This window comes from Ambystoma mexicanum, chromosome 5q, assembly GCF_040938575.1.
Source record: "Ambystoma mexicanum isolate Mex_15411 chromosome 5q, UKY_AmexF1_1, whole genome shotgun sequence".
NCBI lineage: Eukaryota > Metazoa > Chordata > Amphibia > Caudata > Ambystomatidae > Ambystoma > Ambystoma mexicanum.
Window position 1 is genome coordinate 535,536,206 of NC_090933.1, and position 18,858 is coordinate 535,555,063.

Below are 18,858 nucleotides of genomic sequence, written 5' to 3' on the forward strand. Positions count from 1 at the left end.
CAAAATAGTCTCATGTTTGTCATGGCTGAAAACATTCCACACATTGGTGGTTATGGTAGGCTGTGGTGTGACCACTTACACACCACTAACCTCTAAGGTGTGGGTGGATTTGGTGGTTGTGGTGGTGGTATTGGTGGTCTGCTGAACACACACTAACATTCTGCACTCTCAGATCTTAGAGGTTGCATTTGAAAGACAGGTTTCACATGTGTAGGAGTAACTTTGCCTTTCACACCGCTTACTCTAACTGTGGAATTGTACTCCTTTTCTTTGGTATCAGTTTCCAGAATCATGTGTTACGGCAACCTAGACATATAGAGGAGATAATATTCAGATATCTTATCATCATCATTTTTTCAGAGGTGTGTGGTGCGAGTAGTGGAGTACAATTTTCCATATCAAGCTTCTATATACTCTATGTTGTTGTACCTACCTGTTCATCATGACCCTCCACACTGTGTGCTTTTTTTTGGAGCATTATGCTTGTCTGTAGTGTTTGCTATTTATACTGGCTCATCAGGTTGCTCTGCACTCTGCGTTGTTTGTCGCTGCTCACCTGTAGAGGTAAATTCCACTTCTTGTTTTTCTGTCCCAAAAACAGTGCACTGGACTTTCTCCTTCTATGACCACAACACATAAGCATGTACAATATGTCCTTGTGCAGCAGGGGCTGCTTAACATGATTTTGATACCCTTAAATTACCAGGCATAATTCTGGCCTCCATAGTACAGGCAGTATTTGCTCTGGCTAATGTACTCTCTGCCCACATGTCTATCCTTGCCTCTTGTATGTTTAGGTGCCCCAGATATGTTGACACTGAAGAGGGTTATACACTTTTCTAAATTACCAAAAAGTATTTTCCAAGGCCACAAAATGATGATCCAGCCACTCAATGCAGCAACCTAAAATATAGTCTAAGAATTGTATCTGCATCATCACAAGCAATACATATTTGGCCATGCCACAAACAGATGGCACAATGAAGACACTAAATGTAATCTCCTGCCTGGTGCTGCCTCCAAGCAATTCTGTGATGTTCTGCACATCAGTATGATAAACAATGGCACATGGATTTAGGACATGTTAGGTTGTGACTAGGATTCCCTCTTCCCTAGAAACTAAGGCGGTACACTCACAGCCATTGAATATAATCTCTCCCTACCATCAAACAACTATGAAGCATTTTCCAAGCAAGCAACACGTATATTTTCTGCACACCAAATGAACTCTCTTGATTCAAATTAATTCTGAGAGTTTAATTTGCATCTTTGCACGCACCAAGTATTTCATCTTGCCAAATAAAGACCTTTGGTTAAAATGGTGTTCGGAGTTACAGAATCAGATTATAATCTCCTCCAACCTGGCCCAAAAGGCTTTTTATTTGGAGCAACACACGTTTCCCCTGGTCCTTATAAACCATCAGCCACAGTTACTGCCACTGAATGCACTCACTTCCAAAAGAAGCACATGATTTTGTATTCACAGCTTTGCAAGCAACACATATTTTGTATGGTCTCAAAAAAAGATGGCACACTGCATGTAATTTGGGCCATTTAACTGCCCTCTTTTATACAGGCATGAAATTAAGACCGTATTTAGCAATCTTATGTTGACTATTGAACATGATTGCACCAGACAAATGGCAATTTTTCCCATTTCCTTACTGTTTCTAGGTAATCCGTGGTGAAACTAGCTGCCACATTGTGGACACATCACCAACCCGATATTAAGCATCTTGAGGCTTGTGATATGTGTCTACAGTAACACTCTCATGAGTGTTGACAACACACTAATATTGTTATTGGCATTGACATGAGCCTTACCTTGTCTTGTTTTAGCTGAATTTGCACAACAGTGTTCTGTTTCGTTTGTTACTTATTATTGACAGCCCCTGATGAATTTCCTTGCACAAACTTTGCACTTGTTACATTTTGGAAAGAAACACGTTGGTATGAATTGTATGTATGTGGATGAATGAGTAATGCCAAGTTTGAATAGACTGTTAGATGAAGTTTACAAGCACAATATGCACAGCACATGACACGTTCATTTACACCACTGACCTTCTAGGCCATCTTGACTAAATACCTTTGTCCTATCGTTTTACTGTCTAACATCTTTTGCACTGTTCTATATCGATTTGAGTTAGCACCATTGATTATTGTGTATCTCCATTTTGTGTCGAATCTCTTATGGTGATCATCGGCACCGTTCAAGTTTTTATCTTTATATGTTAATAAAATTGTCTATTTTTTAAAGTTTGACCCGGTGTGTGCTGCTGAACCTAATATAGCGGCAGCTTAACTTAATGTGAAAACATTAACTTAATGTGAAAACAGTTTCATTAGCTTACCTAACCTTAATGTTTGTTGATCAAGGCGAAGAACCTTAATGAGGGCTGGTTAGTAGTGGGCAGTGCCACTCCCTCAGCTTCCTTTTTGCGTGTAAAGACACTGCATGTAATATCCTGCTGCTTCAAGGAATTGTACAACATATTATATGCAAGCAACATGTATTTTCTCTAGCCACTAAAAAGCAATGCTCTCATTGGCAGCCACTTAATGTACTCTTTTCGCAAAAGACTTCTTGAGCACCAAGTATTTGGTCTATCAAGTGCCAGCTGTTCTCTGTAACCATGGTGGTGGGTGTGAGGTTGAATCCATACCTTTTGTACTTTTGAAAAATTGATGACCAGGGTAGGGCATTATCACTTTGCTGTTTAATGTGCTGTTGTCCCCTTAAGAGAATCAATGAACGGTGGATTTGCTGAGCCAGTAGAGCCTGCATTGTCAGCTCCTCTTGTGCAGATGCAGAAAATATAATGAAAGCCTCGGAGGGAAAGATTAGCACCTGAACTAAGAATGTACACTGAAAAAGTGAACCAGTAACCTCCAAAGTCACCCAAGCATACACATATGGCCTGTTATGCTAGGTGAGCCCTTCCCGAGGGCAGGGCAACACTATGGCCAGTTTAGAGAGGACCACCCATGGTGAGGGACTAGCTAATCCCAAATCCCACATCAAAATTACAAACTATGCCCAGGGGAAGAGCCCATCAATCAATCTCCAAAACTATCAATAGGGAATCACACCTGGGTTCCATTAAACAAGACAGAGCCCTGAAAGTGGCTTGAAGGCACTATAAAAGGAAGGGAAGGAGCTAATTTGGAGATAGCTTGCAAAGAGTGCAGAAAGGTCTGAGGCAGGAGATAGGAGGACAGTGAAGAGGCACAAGAGGCTTGGAGGACGAAGACCCAAGATGCCGTGGTAAAGAATAGAGAAGAGACTGAAAGAGAAGCCAAGGTACCTGCAGACAGAAAGACTAATGGAGCTGCAGAGCAAGACCAACGAGGTCGGAGTGTGAGAGATCAGGAAGCTGAGGAGGGAGACATTCAGAAGGCTGGGGAGACAGAGTGCAAGACCAAGATAGCTGGGAAGAGAAAGAGAGAAACCTAGGATTTTAGGGAGAGAGACCCAAGAGACCTGGGTAAGAGAAAAACAAGAGGATTTGGAGAGAAACACCCTAAATCTGTGGGAGAAAAACACAGGGGCTTGGAAAGAGAGAGCAACCCAGGAGGCTGAGAGAGAGAGTTGCCCAGGAGGCTTTGAAGAGGCAGACTCAGGAAGATGGAGGAGAGAGAAAAATTGAAAAGGCTGGGGAGAGAGAAAACTACAAGAGAGATATTGCTAAGTCAGCTATGGTTATTAAAGTGTCAAGGGAAGAGATGGTGAGAGAAAAATAGGATTTGGTTGGATAACTTAAGGAGGAGACACTTTGATGAATCATGGAGGAGGGACTTAAGAAGCCATCATTTGATATAGAGGTGGCTAAGGAGGAGGTGCCTACATGAAAGGTGGTGGAGAACGAAAAGACAATTAAAGAAAAGGGGGACCAGACTGGAGAGATGAAGCATAGAACGTTGAAGAGGAGGCAACAGGAGAAGGAGCAAAGAAGATAAGTGAGGGAATTGAAGAAGATCACGAGTAGGAGACTGGGGGTAGCCTGGATACAAGAGCCTAAAATAAAACAAGCAGGTCCAGTACAAGCAAATGGACATAAATAAACATGGGGGAATGCTTAAGAGAAGGTCCCCCAGGTGCAGCTTAATATGGGATGTCGAGGAGGAGAGAGCAATTGGATTGATATGATGTAGAACCAGGGCAATGAGAGAGAGGGGGGAGATATCAGACTTAACAATAACCTCTTAAAGATGTTAGAGTAGTCTCATTTCACCCTGTTTCTCTGTGCCTTGCTTTAAGGCCAGCTCCAACATGACACTTATCAAGCTCTATTTAATTATCATGTGTCATCTCACAATGATTTATTGTTTATTTTAAGGTTAGGTGGTAGAGAGGATAATGTGCATTTTTATAATTGCACTTGAGGATCAATAAATATTGTTCATTGTAAGTGTTTATCTGATCTATTCTATACCTTTCTGGCCTCGTAGGTTTACTGGTAAGTCACCTAATGAGGGTGTTTTTTTATTATATTACGTAAGTTAAGTACAGTTCCTTCCCTGCCCCTGCTATAAAAAATAAATCAACTCTCACAATTACATCAATTAAAGAAGATAATTAGCTACTAAATGAGATTGCGTTTTCTAAATACACTCTCAGCAATGTGCAAAGGCAGTCCCATTCTTATAGTGATCATAAGGGCACGACAATGAATATTCAAACCCAAGCAAGTCCCAATGACCACATGCAGAGGGAGAGACAGATCCAATTGCATATTTGCCAAGCTGTAGATGCAGTATGGGAAGGTGGAAGCAGGGGCCAATATGAACAACCAGGAGAGCAACATCAACAGGGAGGAAATAAATATACATTTCCTGTCAAAGCTCTTTCACAGATACCAAGTTTGTTCATGCGAATTAGACATGAACTTTCACTAGTATGTGCTACTAATTCTGCAGCTATTGTATCACATGTAGAGGAACCCATTCAAATTGAAGACTCGGTTCAATTAGGTAAGCTAAGTACACCCCTAATTCAGAGCAAGGAGACACTGCTAATGTTGATTGAATGTTTGTGTAATGTTATATTTAGTAAGAAAAGTAAATCTAGCAATTGATAAAGGTTCCAGGAGTAAACAGAGTAAAAATGGTGGCAAGAGGTAATGACTTCATCAAGCCATTAGGTATGAACAAACCCTCCCAAAGGATTATCTATTATACAAGTGGCAAGTATTATCTGTGTTATTAGATCTAAGAAAACGAATTGCCTTATTTAAAGTAGTTGTTCGATGCAATGGAAGATGATCTGGGTGTTAAATGCTGTGAGTCGTGTTTTAACTTAGCGCCACTGTTGTCTGGAATACTAAAATACATTCTCCACTTAGAAGATGATAAGGATGATTTATTTATTTTACATTTGTAAAGCGCACTAAACCCGAAGACACCTAGGTGCTGCTAACAGTACAAAGACAAGGCAGTTAAAGGGATAAGATATGAGATGTTCAAGTAGTAGATAGGAAAAGTTCAAGTTAGTTGAAAAGCCAAGTTTTTAACTGTGTTCTAAAGGGTCAGTAACATTGTTCCAAGTGCAAACAATTGTGAATTTCGGAATGGCCAGCCAATGGCTTTTGGAGGCACATGTGGGTCTGGATGAGATAGGTTTCATGAATCTTTGATGGTATGATGGGGTTGTATTGGAAAGCAAGCGGTGAGTAATGGCAAGGCGTCTACATTTGATGGGCTTCCAGATCGGCAGCAAATGAGCTTCTTTCTTGGCAGCCACGATGTGTTCACATTTGGAGAGACCAAGAGCAGCACGGATGGCATTTTTCTGTATGACCTGTAATGTGTTAGGGTTCTGATCTAAGGGGGTTTAAATTGGAAAGAATTCGCAGCGTAATAGTGATACTGTGATGGGGAGGAAGGACAATCAAAGATTTGTATCAAATCACTTGGCAGTAAACTTGGCAACTACTGTTAAAGATACCTCAGCTTCTGATTCTGTGATTAAATTATTGACAAGTTTTCCAAATTTGAGCCTCAAGACCCCTGATTAAAAAAACAATATGGAGCGTAATGTGGATCCTATATCTAACATTTCTAAGGATGTAATATGTTACACACAAAACACTAATGAGAATGTTCTCGGGATTGCATTGTTAAAAAGGCACAATGTATCCATGACTTGTGTCCCAATACTGCAAGTAGGAGCAAGAGAGTGGTATCACACTCAATTACACATATTTTCCCATTGGATTCAAAGTGTTAAAGGATATCATCCTGTAAATCGGGACAACATCCTTGAGATTTCTCACCATCCAAATTTGGGGGATTGTGATGAAATGCCATCTGGCAAGGGTGTGGAACCCTTTACCTTTTTGATTGTATTAATAAATAACATTATGCAGGTAATTCCATCTCTGAAAGGGTAATCTTCCTATCCAAGTTCCCTTTCATGAGCTCCATGCCAAAAGCATAGTGTACGCCTGATTGCTGCACCTGTCCTACAGTGGCACAGGGAAGGTTTAGGTTACAGGTGCCCTCTTGATAGCTGAAGTGAAATCCCTGCAGCAGAGTGGTGGAACTTAAGATAGGCACCCCTATTGCAAAATATGATGATTCTGAGTACCCCATGCTGGTGTCAGGGTAAACTCTCAAAATAAACCATGCTTGAGTTAGCCCATGGTGCATGGGACACCTCACAATCATTGCATTCACACCCAATTTGATATCACACATGTGTCAGCCCCTGTGAGCCAGCTAAATGATGAGTATTCTGACCAGACAAGCTTGTCCTGCCAAATGACAGGACAGAAACCTGAATAGCCATGCTTCTTTACTGATATCATTGTGAGGGTAGTTAATGCCTTACTCCAGAGACAGCCACTCAACAGGAAGCAGGAAGCTAACCGGGGCCCAGGCATCAATGGAGCACACACATTTAGCATTAGTCCAATCACCTGTGGATTTTAACCTTTAAAAGAAGGGTTCTCACACCACTTCTTTGAGTCATCTTTTGGTCGTCAACTGAGGAAGAAGATTTTGTTTGACACTGCTGGGAGAGAAGTCCTTTCAAAGGTCCTCTACTTGTTAGGTGAAGGCAGGTTTTCCAAGGCAGCGGCAAGCACTGTGCCTTAACCAACCCCAGGGTTAAAAGACTGAAAAAAGACTTGCCTCTCTGCCAGCCACAGCGATACTCAGGATCACTGTGTTGGAGAACCCTTGCAGTTCTGTGCAGCATCCGCCTGGGTTTGTGAGCACAAGAACAAGGACCTGGAAGACAGAACAGCAAGGATCCCTGTGTTTTTGCCATAACACCACTTACATCCGTGGTTCGATCATGTTCAACAACATTTGAACTAACAGGACACTCCAGAGCTGCCTTTGGCATTCATCGCTCTTCAAACCACAGTTTGCCCATTCATACCAGTTCACCGCCATACCAGGCCAGCTGAAGAGCATTGTTACTTCAGCTCGAACCAAGAAATACAGCTGCCACCATATTGCTCAAAGCACCATTTGAACCACAGTCTTCTTCATTGCAGTGACTGTAAGTCTATCAAACCTGACCTGATATCTCATGTACAGTGACCTTTGAGCCTCTGAATCATACCAACTTGCCTGCGTATCTGGTACCAGCTTACCACCATCAAACCTCAAACACTGAAATTAACCTGGTGACTGCCTGATCTCCACAGCTTGAGTACGATTTCGAACCGTCCCTACTGTGGTGGGTCAGAAGAAGAACACAGGCTCTGATTTGCCATCGCACTGCGTTGGTATATTAACTTAAAGATGAATAACTCCTACTTATCCCTACACTAAAGGGGTTCGCTAACTGACCAAACAAAATATGGTGCTCCTCATTCATTAGTGAGAGTTTAATCAATTTGAGTTCATTATGCAAAACTAACCTCTTCTACCCAACCACTATTCAAACAACATGCTCTCTGGTGATGATCGTCCCCAATCGCATAGGGGTATTCCTTTCCCATGTGATCCACCCTTGGTCCTCCAACCCTAGGGGGACTATTGTACTGTGGACGCACCTCTCTTGCCCCACGGGAAAGGTCTCCCCTAGGGAAGAAGGGACGGCATCCACAGATTCCTCACTCTGTAGACAGGTGACTGTTTGTGGAATGTTTGTGCGGAGGGAACTAAAAAGTAAAGTTGCAAAGGGCCTTGATTCAAAAGAATCAAGCAAAAACATGAAACAGTGCAGCATCCCATTAGTCACCAAGCCGTAAAACAAATTCCTGGCAAAAGCACACATCAGCTTTGACACAATATGCAGATTTTGTTGCATTGGTGAATGGGTAACAAAATAAAATTAAAACAACTAATCCAATGAAGAAATGCTAAAGGGAAGGCGCAAATACAGCTCCCGTGCATACTCCATTTTTGGAAGCAAACATTGTTATATTATGTTAAGTTATATTATACCACACATTGGCATGGGCTCCAGGCACGCTCACATGGTTATGTAAGAAGGTGGATTGGGTAGGTTAGTGAGGGAAGAGGGAGTAGGTTAGAGTTTGTGCTTTTCTGTTAGTTCTTGTAGAACCAGGAGGAACTGTCATCTAGTGCGAGTATGCTTTCTGGGTATGTTTGGATTGTGCGCTCTGGGTTAATTTTGTCCAGAAGGGCCACTTGCAGTGGTTGGTATGTTTGTTTGCTGCAGTCAGTTTCATGGTGGATGTGTGGGTTGTGTGTTATTTTGAGATTGGATGGATCCCTTGGATCGTCTGAGTTGGATGTGGGGTATGCTGTAGAGGAGTCAGAAGGGGGAGGGTTAGTAGTTGGTGCGTTTTTTAGTTTTAATGATGGGTTCCGGAAATTTTGCTGTCATTGGGTTATCTTGGGTCCCCGTTTGTATCACCGGCAGTGGCCATTTTATGTTGATCATTGTGAGTTGAATAGCCATGTTGTTAGTAGTTTTCTGAAGGCGAGATGGGCTTCTGTCATCCTTGCTTTCTTGGGGATTGCGTCACACAGGTTGGCGATTAGACGTGAGAATGCAGTTCTTTCCAATTTCCATTCCCACCACTTCACTACCAACATGTGATCACAAAGCCTTACTAACCATAGATGACCATAATAAATTATCATACGTAACCATGCACTCGATTCAGGCAAAACTTAGTTCATGGGTATCGCATTTTAAATCTAGTGCCACACTGTAGAAATCGTTGAGAGGTACCATTAATTGCTCTTTAGTAAACCAGCGCTCATATTTGTGGGGTAGTTTCAGACCCAGGATGAAAGTGAACTGCATCTGGGTTTGTTAGGCCCAACGGTGCAGGAATATGGAAAGCAAACTGTTGGCTGTCAGACAAATGGCCAACATTTATCTCTCAACTGCCAAACATCTAAATACTGTCTTCAGAAAAAGAAAAACACTAATTGGGCCCTGTTTTCGAATAAGAAGCCCGAAAGTCTGAGGCCTACTTCCACCACATGTGACAGATGCTCTAAAGTGCAGCTTTGCTAAAACAAAGAGCTGCCATAGAGTAATCTGTGCATTCTTCCACCTTGATTAAACAAGTACCGTCTAAAATGTAACTCCTTTGCCAGGGTAATTAAAAAGGCACCCTGGAAGAAGGAGTGAATCTGTTATCCTGCTGAAAAATATTGACATGAGCAGCACGAGGGGCAATGTGGAGAAATGTATTGTATTTAATGTGAGATGACATCAGATCTAATGTGAAAAGTGCAGTATTCGAAAGCATTATATTGTTTTTCTGTTCATAAGGACTGACTTAGGACTATGCTAGGACAGACAGGAAGAACTTCCCCCATCAGCTCACAAGGGTCAAACACTGCTTCACCTCTCCATTAGTCAAACCTGTTTGAAGCTGAGCCAGAAAGGTGACAAAGCATGGTCCTTCGACAGACGTTTATTGGGGTGGAATGACCGCCACTGAGTAAACAAAAAATGCAGCCCATGGATCCTGAACTTTCTAAAATCAGTTTGTGGTGGGGTCCTTGGCTTTCTGACAATTTGAAATAAAACAGAAGATAACATCATTCCAAGGGGCAGAGTTACACCCCTCTGCACAAGGAGATAAGGAAATGCATGTTAAGGCCATTAACCATGGAAGGAAGAATGAAGATGGTTGTATTGAGGACTATGTCAACAGAAGACTGATAACCAGACCTCCATCCAAATTCTGGGAACAGGTCTGGTTTATTAATTGAATGAAAGATATGCATGTAATTAAAAGGATACCATAGGCATAAATGGAGAATCATATTTTGCTCATAAACTGGGTCGCAGTGACCAGTACGGAGATGGCTCATACCATTCTGAAAAGCACAGAAAGAGTGCCATCTGCTGAGATGACTCCCCTCAAAACGTAACCTTCAAAACCAAAGTTATGAGCACTAAAATATGGTTGCAAATTCCCCAAAAATGTTACGGATCAGAGAGTCAGGAATGTGGTTGTTTATTGAATCAAATACCTGTCTGTAAAATATCATGACCAGGACATTTATTTCTTCTGTGGCAATCAGGAAAATCTGTCATTAGTGCCAACACCTGCCGACACCAGACATAGTTCATTGTGATGGCATGATTAGACCAATTAAAACATATATGGGTTGTGACCCTTTTTGGAAAATTGGAGAAAGGTGTTATGTTGAAGATTTTAACCTCATATTTAAGTAAGCTGTTCAGAAATGCAATTTCAGATGGGTGGAGCAAGAACTCCCAGATATTGGACTAGAGACCGGATGACCATTCATTGAGAAGGGTCTAGGTCTTGTTTAGAGGGAAGAGCAATCAATGTTAAATCCAAATTATAAACCAATGAGCCGGCACCTCCTAATTTAGATAATATTGAGGTGTGGCTTCTAGCTTTAAAAACTGGATGCCCAGTGGAAAAGGGGATCAGACAAGGACAAGAGAGAACTCAAATTTCCAGGAAGAAAGGCAGAACTAAAATCTGGGGAGAACCAGCAGAAGTGCTGAGGCTGAGGTCATCCATAACAAGAGACCATGAGAACCAGGGGAAGGGCTGAGGCTGGGCCCATCCACAACAGAAGGTCTTGGAGGGCCATCCATAACCAGGTCCCATAACTTCTAATTATATGACCCAGGATGCCTGATAAGAGTTCCTGTTCACACCAAAGAGAGATTCAAAGTAATTGCATGATTCCAACTGAACCAACCATTGGTGGGAATCTATTTGAATGAATATCATCTTCTCTTTAGACATTAATAGGGTGGGAATTCAGAAGTAGATCCCTAGAAGTTCCCGATTAATTAATAATGTATTTAATTTACACATAGCTAAAGGACATGGGGGGTAATCTCGGGGAAATTTAAATTCCCAACATTTCTCCCAGTATTAATAATGATATATATAGTCTAAGCCCTGAGTGCAAAGGGCTGAGGATACCGCTGTTTGCTGTTTGGCGAGCGGCGTAAGGAGTAAGGAACAGACTGTTGCATTGGGAAGTCATGGACCCATCTAACTTAAAGTCGTCATTTCAGATTTCCAGAACTAGAGCCCAAGTGAAAAGGGCTGCTAACTCTGATGTAATGCATGAAAAACGATCGAGAACCAAACAGCAGAGTCAATATTTTTCCTGTGGATCAGCTCATGACCAAACAGAGTCATCAGAATTTCTAGCTGTAGATTTAGCTACAGAGCTGATGGGAGAGGTGTTTGAACCCACAGGTCACGAGGAGGAGAGCTAGGCTCCAAAGGCTCTAAAGCATACTGATTCAATGCCTTCACCCTCGCCCACATATTTAAAATCAATCCCTACCACCACAGTGTCCCCCCCCGGACTCCCTAATTGATCAACAGGAGGAGGAGGGCTTGTTGATCACATCGGACAAGTCCCATAGAAAGGTTGATAAAGTGTTCGTCCCTGCGTGCAACAGGGAAATGAACTTACCGAGTAGGGGGGATGCGGTGCAGCGGCCCCTATGCAGGGATGAGAGGTTGGTTGGACCGGCACCTGTGGCAGGGGACGTTGTTGCTGAGCAGCCGACAAAGGACGCGGTGTGGCCGCTGGAGGCGGCGCCCGCGGATGACGTAGGAGGGCTTGGTCGGGGGGAGAGGCCAGCGACGTTGCGTGAGCCCGGCGCCGCTGTGGAGGCCTCGCGCGGAGAGGGCTTTGCGCTGCGCCAGGATGTCCTGCTGGATGTGAGTGTGAGCGTTGGTGTGGCTGCGCACCTCGGGTCCGCCCTTGACTCGACCAGCCCGTTGTGTGAGTCGGGCGTTGAGGGAGCGGTCCCGGTACTTGAAGTAAGTGATACTGACATGTCGCCCAGTTTATTGAATAATGTGATAAACGCTACTGTGAGCAAATCTTCTGCCTTTATTCCATATGCTGCTAGCCACACCCCCAAGTCGTCCCTTTCAGACAATCTGCAAAAAGACTCTCTTTCAAATAGAATAGGGCAGAGGGAAAGTGTTCAGAAAGAGACAGACAAGTGTTCTTCCTCTGTGGTAAATGACAACCTCCTTCTCGGCAAAAGAAACTCATTAGAGGTGGTATCAGCAGTCTTACAAAATTTGATAAATTTGAATAAATCTAGAAGTTCTGATCGATTGGTTGTTTCTACTCCAATAAATGAAACTCCACATAAAGCCGCCCAGAAAAGGCCCTGTACCCATGTCACAGATACCAATCGAGATATTTGGGGATCGGATAATTATAAAAGACACAAACCACGAGAGACCGTGTCTCCTGCCAGCTCAGTACAGTCACAAGAGGGAATTGTGCCTGACTCCCAGAAAAGGGTGCCTACCCATTATCAAGCTAGACCATCTACAAGGAAAAAGAGTCAACTTAATAGAAGTATAAGTTTCCACCGCGAAGACTCATCAGATGAGTCAGAAACAACAGACTCTTCGATTGGTGAACGTCCATTTCCAAAGATTAGGAGAGAAGGGGTACGTTCCAGACAAAACACTCGAGAGGCACTTGAGAAAAAGGAAAGTAAGTATCCAGCTTCGTGTGTCCACGTCCCATCTAACGATCTACTAATGGCGCTAACATCTGCAATGGCAATTTCCCTTACTCCATTCAATAAGCTGTATGAAACATTAAACGACAATTTGAAGGATGTCATGACGTTGTTAGCAATGATGAACTCAAAACTGGTCCACTTAGAGGCAAAACAGGGGACGGATGGACTTAAACAAAATGAAGTGAACCATCAAATATTGTCAGGTATATAAGCAGTGAATGAAGCCAAACAAAATGACATGATTGACAAAAAACTATTCGCAGAAGTGGCGAAGGAAGCATTGGCTTTATTTCATCAGTCACATGTAGTGCAAAAATGTGAAGAGTTGAAGGTTGATGGAAAACAAAAAGACATAGGAAGTAAAGCCGCAATTTCAAACTTTGTTGCCGTAGTAAACTCTTCAAAGAGGCCCAGAAAACCTGTTTCCCAAATACAGTTGGATCAACCGTACAATTCTACTCTCCAACCTAACATCTCAACTGAAATTTCGCAGACTGAAGTGCCTGAATTGGTTAATGAGCGAGCTAAGGTGGCTGCTTTATTGACGGAGCCTGAGGTGGGAAAGCTGATGACGGCTAATAAGTCATATGAGAAACATGACAATCAAACGAACCTGCTCGAAATTTCGTTCAATTCTGCTTTCTTACAGGCTCAAAATGTACTGAATCCAGCATTGGTGGATTTTCAAATGGCCTCCGGTTCATCCTCTGGTCAGGAAATAGTAGACTTGGTTGACGGCCCACAAAATGAGCTGCTTGCGTCATCAAAGCCAGCAGGACTATTTCCCATTTTTGGAAATTCAGACGTAGAACCTCAATCTACTCGGATGGTGGGTGTAAAGAAAAATCCTCCACAAACCAAAAAACTAAAGAATATGCCTGCTCCGAAAAAATTGCAACAAAAAGGAGCCTGAAAATGTTTGCGGAATCTAAACATGTTTCAATTAGTTGACAAAGCTATTTCCACAAGCTTAAAATTAGCTGATACAATTAAAGAGACCAAAATCGTTCACCTCGATCAAGAGGATTTAAATACAAAGGTTAAGGAGAGTTTGCTTAGCGAAGAGGACTTGGCAATACAGGCAGACTTAATGGAATTATCAGTCTACAAAGACAAGGCTGAGGATGAAGTCGAACAGATGAAAGTTCCTGTGGAAATAAGTGACATTCAAAGAGCTGATGGAGTATCGGTGGACCCAAAATCTAATAATCAAATTCGGATATCGAGTGTCGCACAGAAGCGGCAGGTGCTCCTAAACAACACAACATGAGAAATTAAAAATAGAGTGTGTGAGCTAATTCCTCCTGTTATTGAGTCTAAGGATGAAAATAACGAACCTAGGAGTCCGTAGTTTATCACACTACAAGAAAAAAGAGAAAGACAAAGGACCCAAAATCAGGTGAAAACTGTGACTGTTGATGGGTCATGTCAGGGTTCGTCGAATGTGACAACTTTGGAGAGGAGAATTGAATCAGGGGAGAGTGCTAATCTAAACATTAAAGCACCGAAGCCTCAGAATCTAGACTTCCACCAGTCGGAATTTCATGCACAAAACCAGAAAAATAGGAACCAGTAGCCTCCGGCACGGTCAGTGGAGTAGTCGTCTCTGATTAAATTGATGTTAGAGCGACTGGAGGGAACCGACAAACTTATTCTGAATCGAACAAATGTGCTAAGGTTGTTACATCATGTTCCGCGACTCTGCTCTCTCGAGTCGAAAGACTTGAAAATCATTGAATTCCCAGATGACTTGTGCACTGACAAGGTGATCATACACCTAAACTCTAATCTAATTGCAAACGTAATCCTGGACGCAGATGAAGAATTGTTGTCACTAAGTTTTGATTCCTACAAAGTGATGGACCCTGAACGATGTGGCAAAAAAGAAGAAGAAACATTCTATCAAGGGGAGCCATTGTTTTCTTGTAAGAGCGATTCCGCGCCTGTGGAGGCCTTGAGAAAGAGTGATCAAACGGCCCAAAAATGGCAGCCGCAATTCGGAAAGAGCAAACTAATTCGTAAGGTCAATCAAACCGCTTCCCCTCTGCAAAGTTCGGCGGCGGTAATACAGGACACAAACATCAGAACAAGTCCAATGGAGAAAATCAAAATCACCATAGACAACGGGAGATTATCTGATAAATCCTCTTTTCCACAACTCAGCAACCAAACTGCACACACTCCAGGGGAAGACTGGAATTGGATGGCCTCTGCGTTAAATATGAATTCGAACAGTTAATGCCCAAAGTCTAATGCATCTCAGGAATTCACTTTTGCTTCATGGAATACACATGGTTTTGCACATCTTTTTAACACCAACTGGGCCAATGAGTTACAATTGATCTGCCTCCAGGAAACCTGTATTTGTGAATTACCAACTATCACAGACTTTGAATGTGCACTGAACCCTGCTGTTAAGGCCGAGAAAGGCCGCCCGTTAGCTGGTCTTTTGACAATGATTAATCGGTCTTCTGGATACCGGTTGTTGAAAGCAGTGAACCACATGTCTTGTATTCAAGTATCCGAGATAAGAAAATCTGCCGCTACTTCTCAGGCTTGCGATGTGATTCATATCATTAATATATATTGGAATCACCAACGAATTGGGACAAAACCCTTTATTGATCAGGTTACCACAATTCTTGATAATTTGTTAGAATCCAGCACTGGAAGTGACTTGATTGTCTGTGGAGACCGGAATATCGATTTTTTTAATCCACAGAGCTCCCTTAAAGGTAATTTAGCAAAATCATGGTTAGACGAAATGGAAGTAAGGGGCCTCTCAATGCTAAATGGCTGTACGCAAGGTGATATTCCGGCAATGTCGACGTGACAGCGAGAAGGCCAAAGTTCCATCATTGATTATATCTTCGTTTCTGACACCATGCATGGAAAAATCAAGTCAATGAAAATCTGGTCGATGAACAACAGTGACCATGAAATGCTGGAACTAAAATTCCAAGAATTAAGAGGCGCGCAGAGTGAAAAATGGTGTGCAAAAATCTCAATGGAACAAAATGGCCTCCGCTTAAAGTTGGATGAAAAGGAGGTAATCACAATTTGCAATCAATTTAAGTCAACAGGGAAGGAGATTGATTATGTGCCAATACTGTTGCAGTTCAAAACAAAGAATATTGGTATGAAAAATTGGTGCTTCAGAAAAAGCATAGTTTTGACATTATGATAAAACAACGAAAAAGAATGATGAGAGCTGAAATTCGAAAAAATAATCAAGGCCCATTGGGAGAAATATCAGCGAAAAATAAAGCAGCGAGACAATCCTATAAAAAACGGATTAAAAGCCATCGAGCAATACTACATCAGAATGACGCTGAAGCAATGATGAAGATTATAATGAAAAAAATCAACGGGGAGTTTTGGTGAATAATCAATGGCATGGAAGCCCCACAAGTCGCTTTGCAAGCTTGCCCGGTTCCAGAAAAAGAGTGGGTGAATCACTTCACAGCCTTATATCATAAAGATCTCGCTCCAAATAAGTCAATTTCCAATATAACATCATGGAATCTGCAGTTCCCAAAAGACGAAATCCGTGAGACAATCGTGAGAGCAAAAAACTCTCGGGCACCTGGACCTGATGGGTTGTCGAACTGTATGATTAAACAGTTTCCTGACTTATGGGCCGATCTGTGTGGTGATCTATTTGCAATAATTAACTTGCAAAAACAAATACCTGCCTCATGGAAGACTGGGATAATAGTACCCATATTCAAGAAAGGTAACAGATTATCACCAAAAAACTATCGCCCGGTGGCCTTACTTGACGTTCTGGGCAAGATTTTTTCATCTCTGTTGCAAAAAAAACTGATTGCATGGGCAAAAACATCAAATAGAGCGGATGAAAGACAGGCGGGTTTTGTGAAATCTGTTGGCTGCTCTTTGAACCTGCTTGTACTAAATCTGCTGAAAATGGAAGCCCTTAGAACAAACACGAGAGTGTATCTTGCCTTTGTCGACTTTTCCATGGCATTTGACATGATCGATCGTGAAATGTGGTGGCAAAAGTTAGAATTGTGGGGCTGTCCAGCTGGATTGCTTGCAGCAATTAAAGAACTTCACAATGACACTTCAATTTTCATTCGGCTCAATCAATCTGGGACCTTATCAGTTCAAATCAGGACGTATAAAGGTGTCAAGCAGGGGTGCCCGTTAGCAGCTGCAATTTTCAGCCTCTTTATCTCTGACATTGGTGCCACGATTCAATCTGTGAGATCCTTTCCGCCAAAACTTAATTCATTGAAGGTAGGCTGGCTGTTATATGCTGACGATTTGGTAATCCTAGACCTGACACCAATTGGGCTTCAACGTAAACTGAAAGCAGTTCAAAAATACCTGTGTCAGAACAATTTAAAGATCAATACTGCAAAAAGTGAAATACTGGTCTTTGAGAACCTAAAAATAAGCCAGCTACAAAAAGGATCAAGACAGGTGTGGTCTTTACATCAAGAGGAACTGCAAATTTCAAAAAGCGTTAAATATCTTCGGATGATTTTGAATTCCAGTATTTGCGATGAACCTTGGGTAGCAGACTCAAAGTGAAAGTGTGGCCAGCTGGCTTGTCAGGGCCTAGTGTTGCATAGAAAATATGGGCGCTTCTCAATGCAACCACTTCGCAACTTCTATGAACAAAAAGTGGTGCCGATCCTGGCCTACGGTGCGGAAAATGCTTTTGGCTGCCCGTCAACTCACTGGGCTTCACTAGAACACATGTTCTGGACTAAGTCCTTAAGCTTACCGCCCAGAATTTCATCAGCGTGTATAAGATATGAATTAGCTCTAATCTCATTGCACGCCAGGATATGCTGGAATCAGCTCATATTGTTTCGGAAAACAAGAGCAGAGGAAGGAATACTCCAATTCCAGATTTTCCATCATGCTTCATCTAAAGGACCAGATATCCTTTCGCAATGGGTAAAACGATGTGAAGATCTTTTAGCAACGAATAACATCAACTTGAAAACTCTTCACACAAATCCAACGGCAGACAAAGTGACATTATGGCGTGCTGATTGGATAAATACATGTACTGAACGTATTGACACACATGCGATGAAAGATTCTCCCGCTGAAGCAAGAGGGTATGGTATCCTTCAAAAATATCTGACTCGCTTTCCGAACCCGAAAGCTAGAAGATCATTTTATATCTATTCAGGCTAAATGCAATGAAAACCAAAGATAGAATCTGTCACTGGGCGTGCAATGCAGATCTAAATCCCATTTGTCGGTTGTGCAAAAAGGAGCCGGAGTCCCTTAGACATTTAGTTCTTTCTTGTGCAGTGTTGAAAGATGTAAGATCAATTCACTTGGGACGATGGCACGACGACCATCAGTCGGCATGTGCTGATGAGTGGTGGCAGTGTATGTGGAACGGCTTGGATATGAAACTAATTATACCATTGACCTCCTTCCTGACCGTCATAGAAGAGAGACTAAAAGACACTAATGAGTAATTAAGAGATGGCTAGCCCTAATGTTGTATGTTCTATACACAACAAAAAATGATTGAGTAATGTTTAGACTTGGGGACAAAAGGGAAGAGGTTAATTTGGGGAGAAATGACAAAGTTCAATGTGTTATTTTTTATTTTGTGATGTAAAATATTTTAAAGGTTTGAATTTAAACCAATAAAATTAAAAAAAAATATATATATATAGTCTTTTAAAGTAATTTTGTATCACCTACATGCTTTTTGCCAATCTCAACAATCCGTGCACAGGAATGACAGAGATAACGAACACTGTGCACGTCAGTTTCCTTTGTTCAACAACAAGTGTGCTACATTAAATTTAAGTTACATCAAAGACAAAGCCCATTGCATAACAACATTTTCCTGTCATGTTTTAGGTTGCTGCATTATTTCTCTTCATATTAGGGGTATTCATATGAGCGGTCCA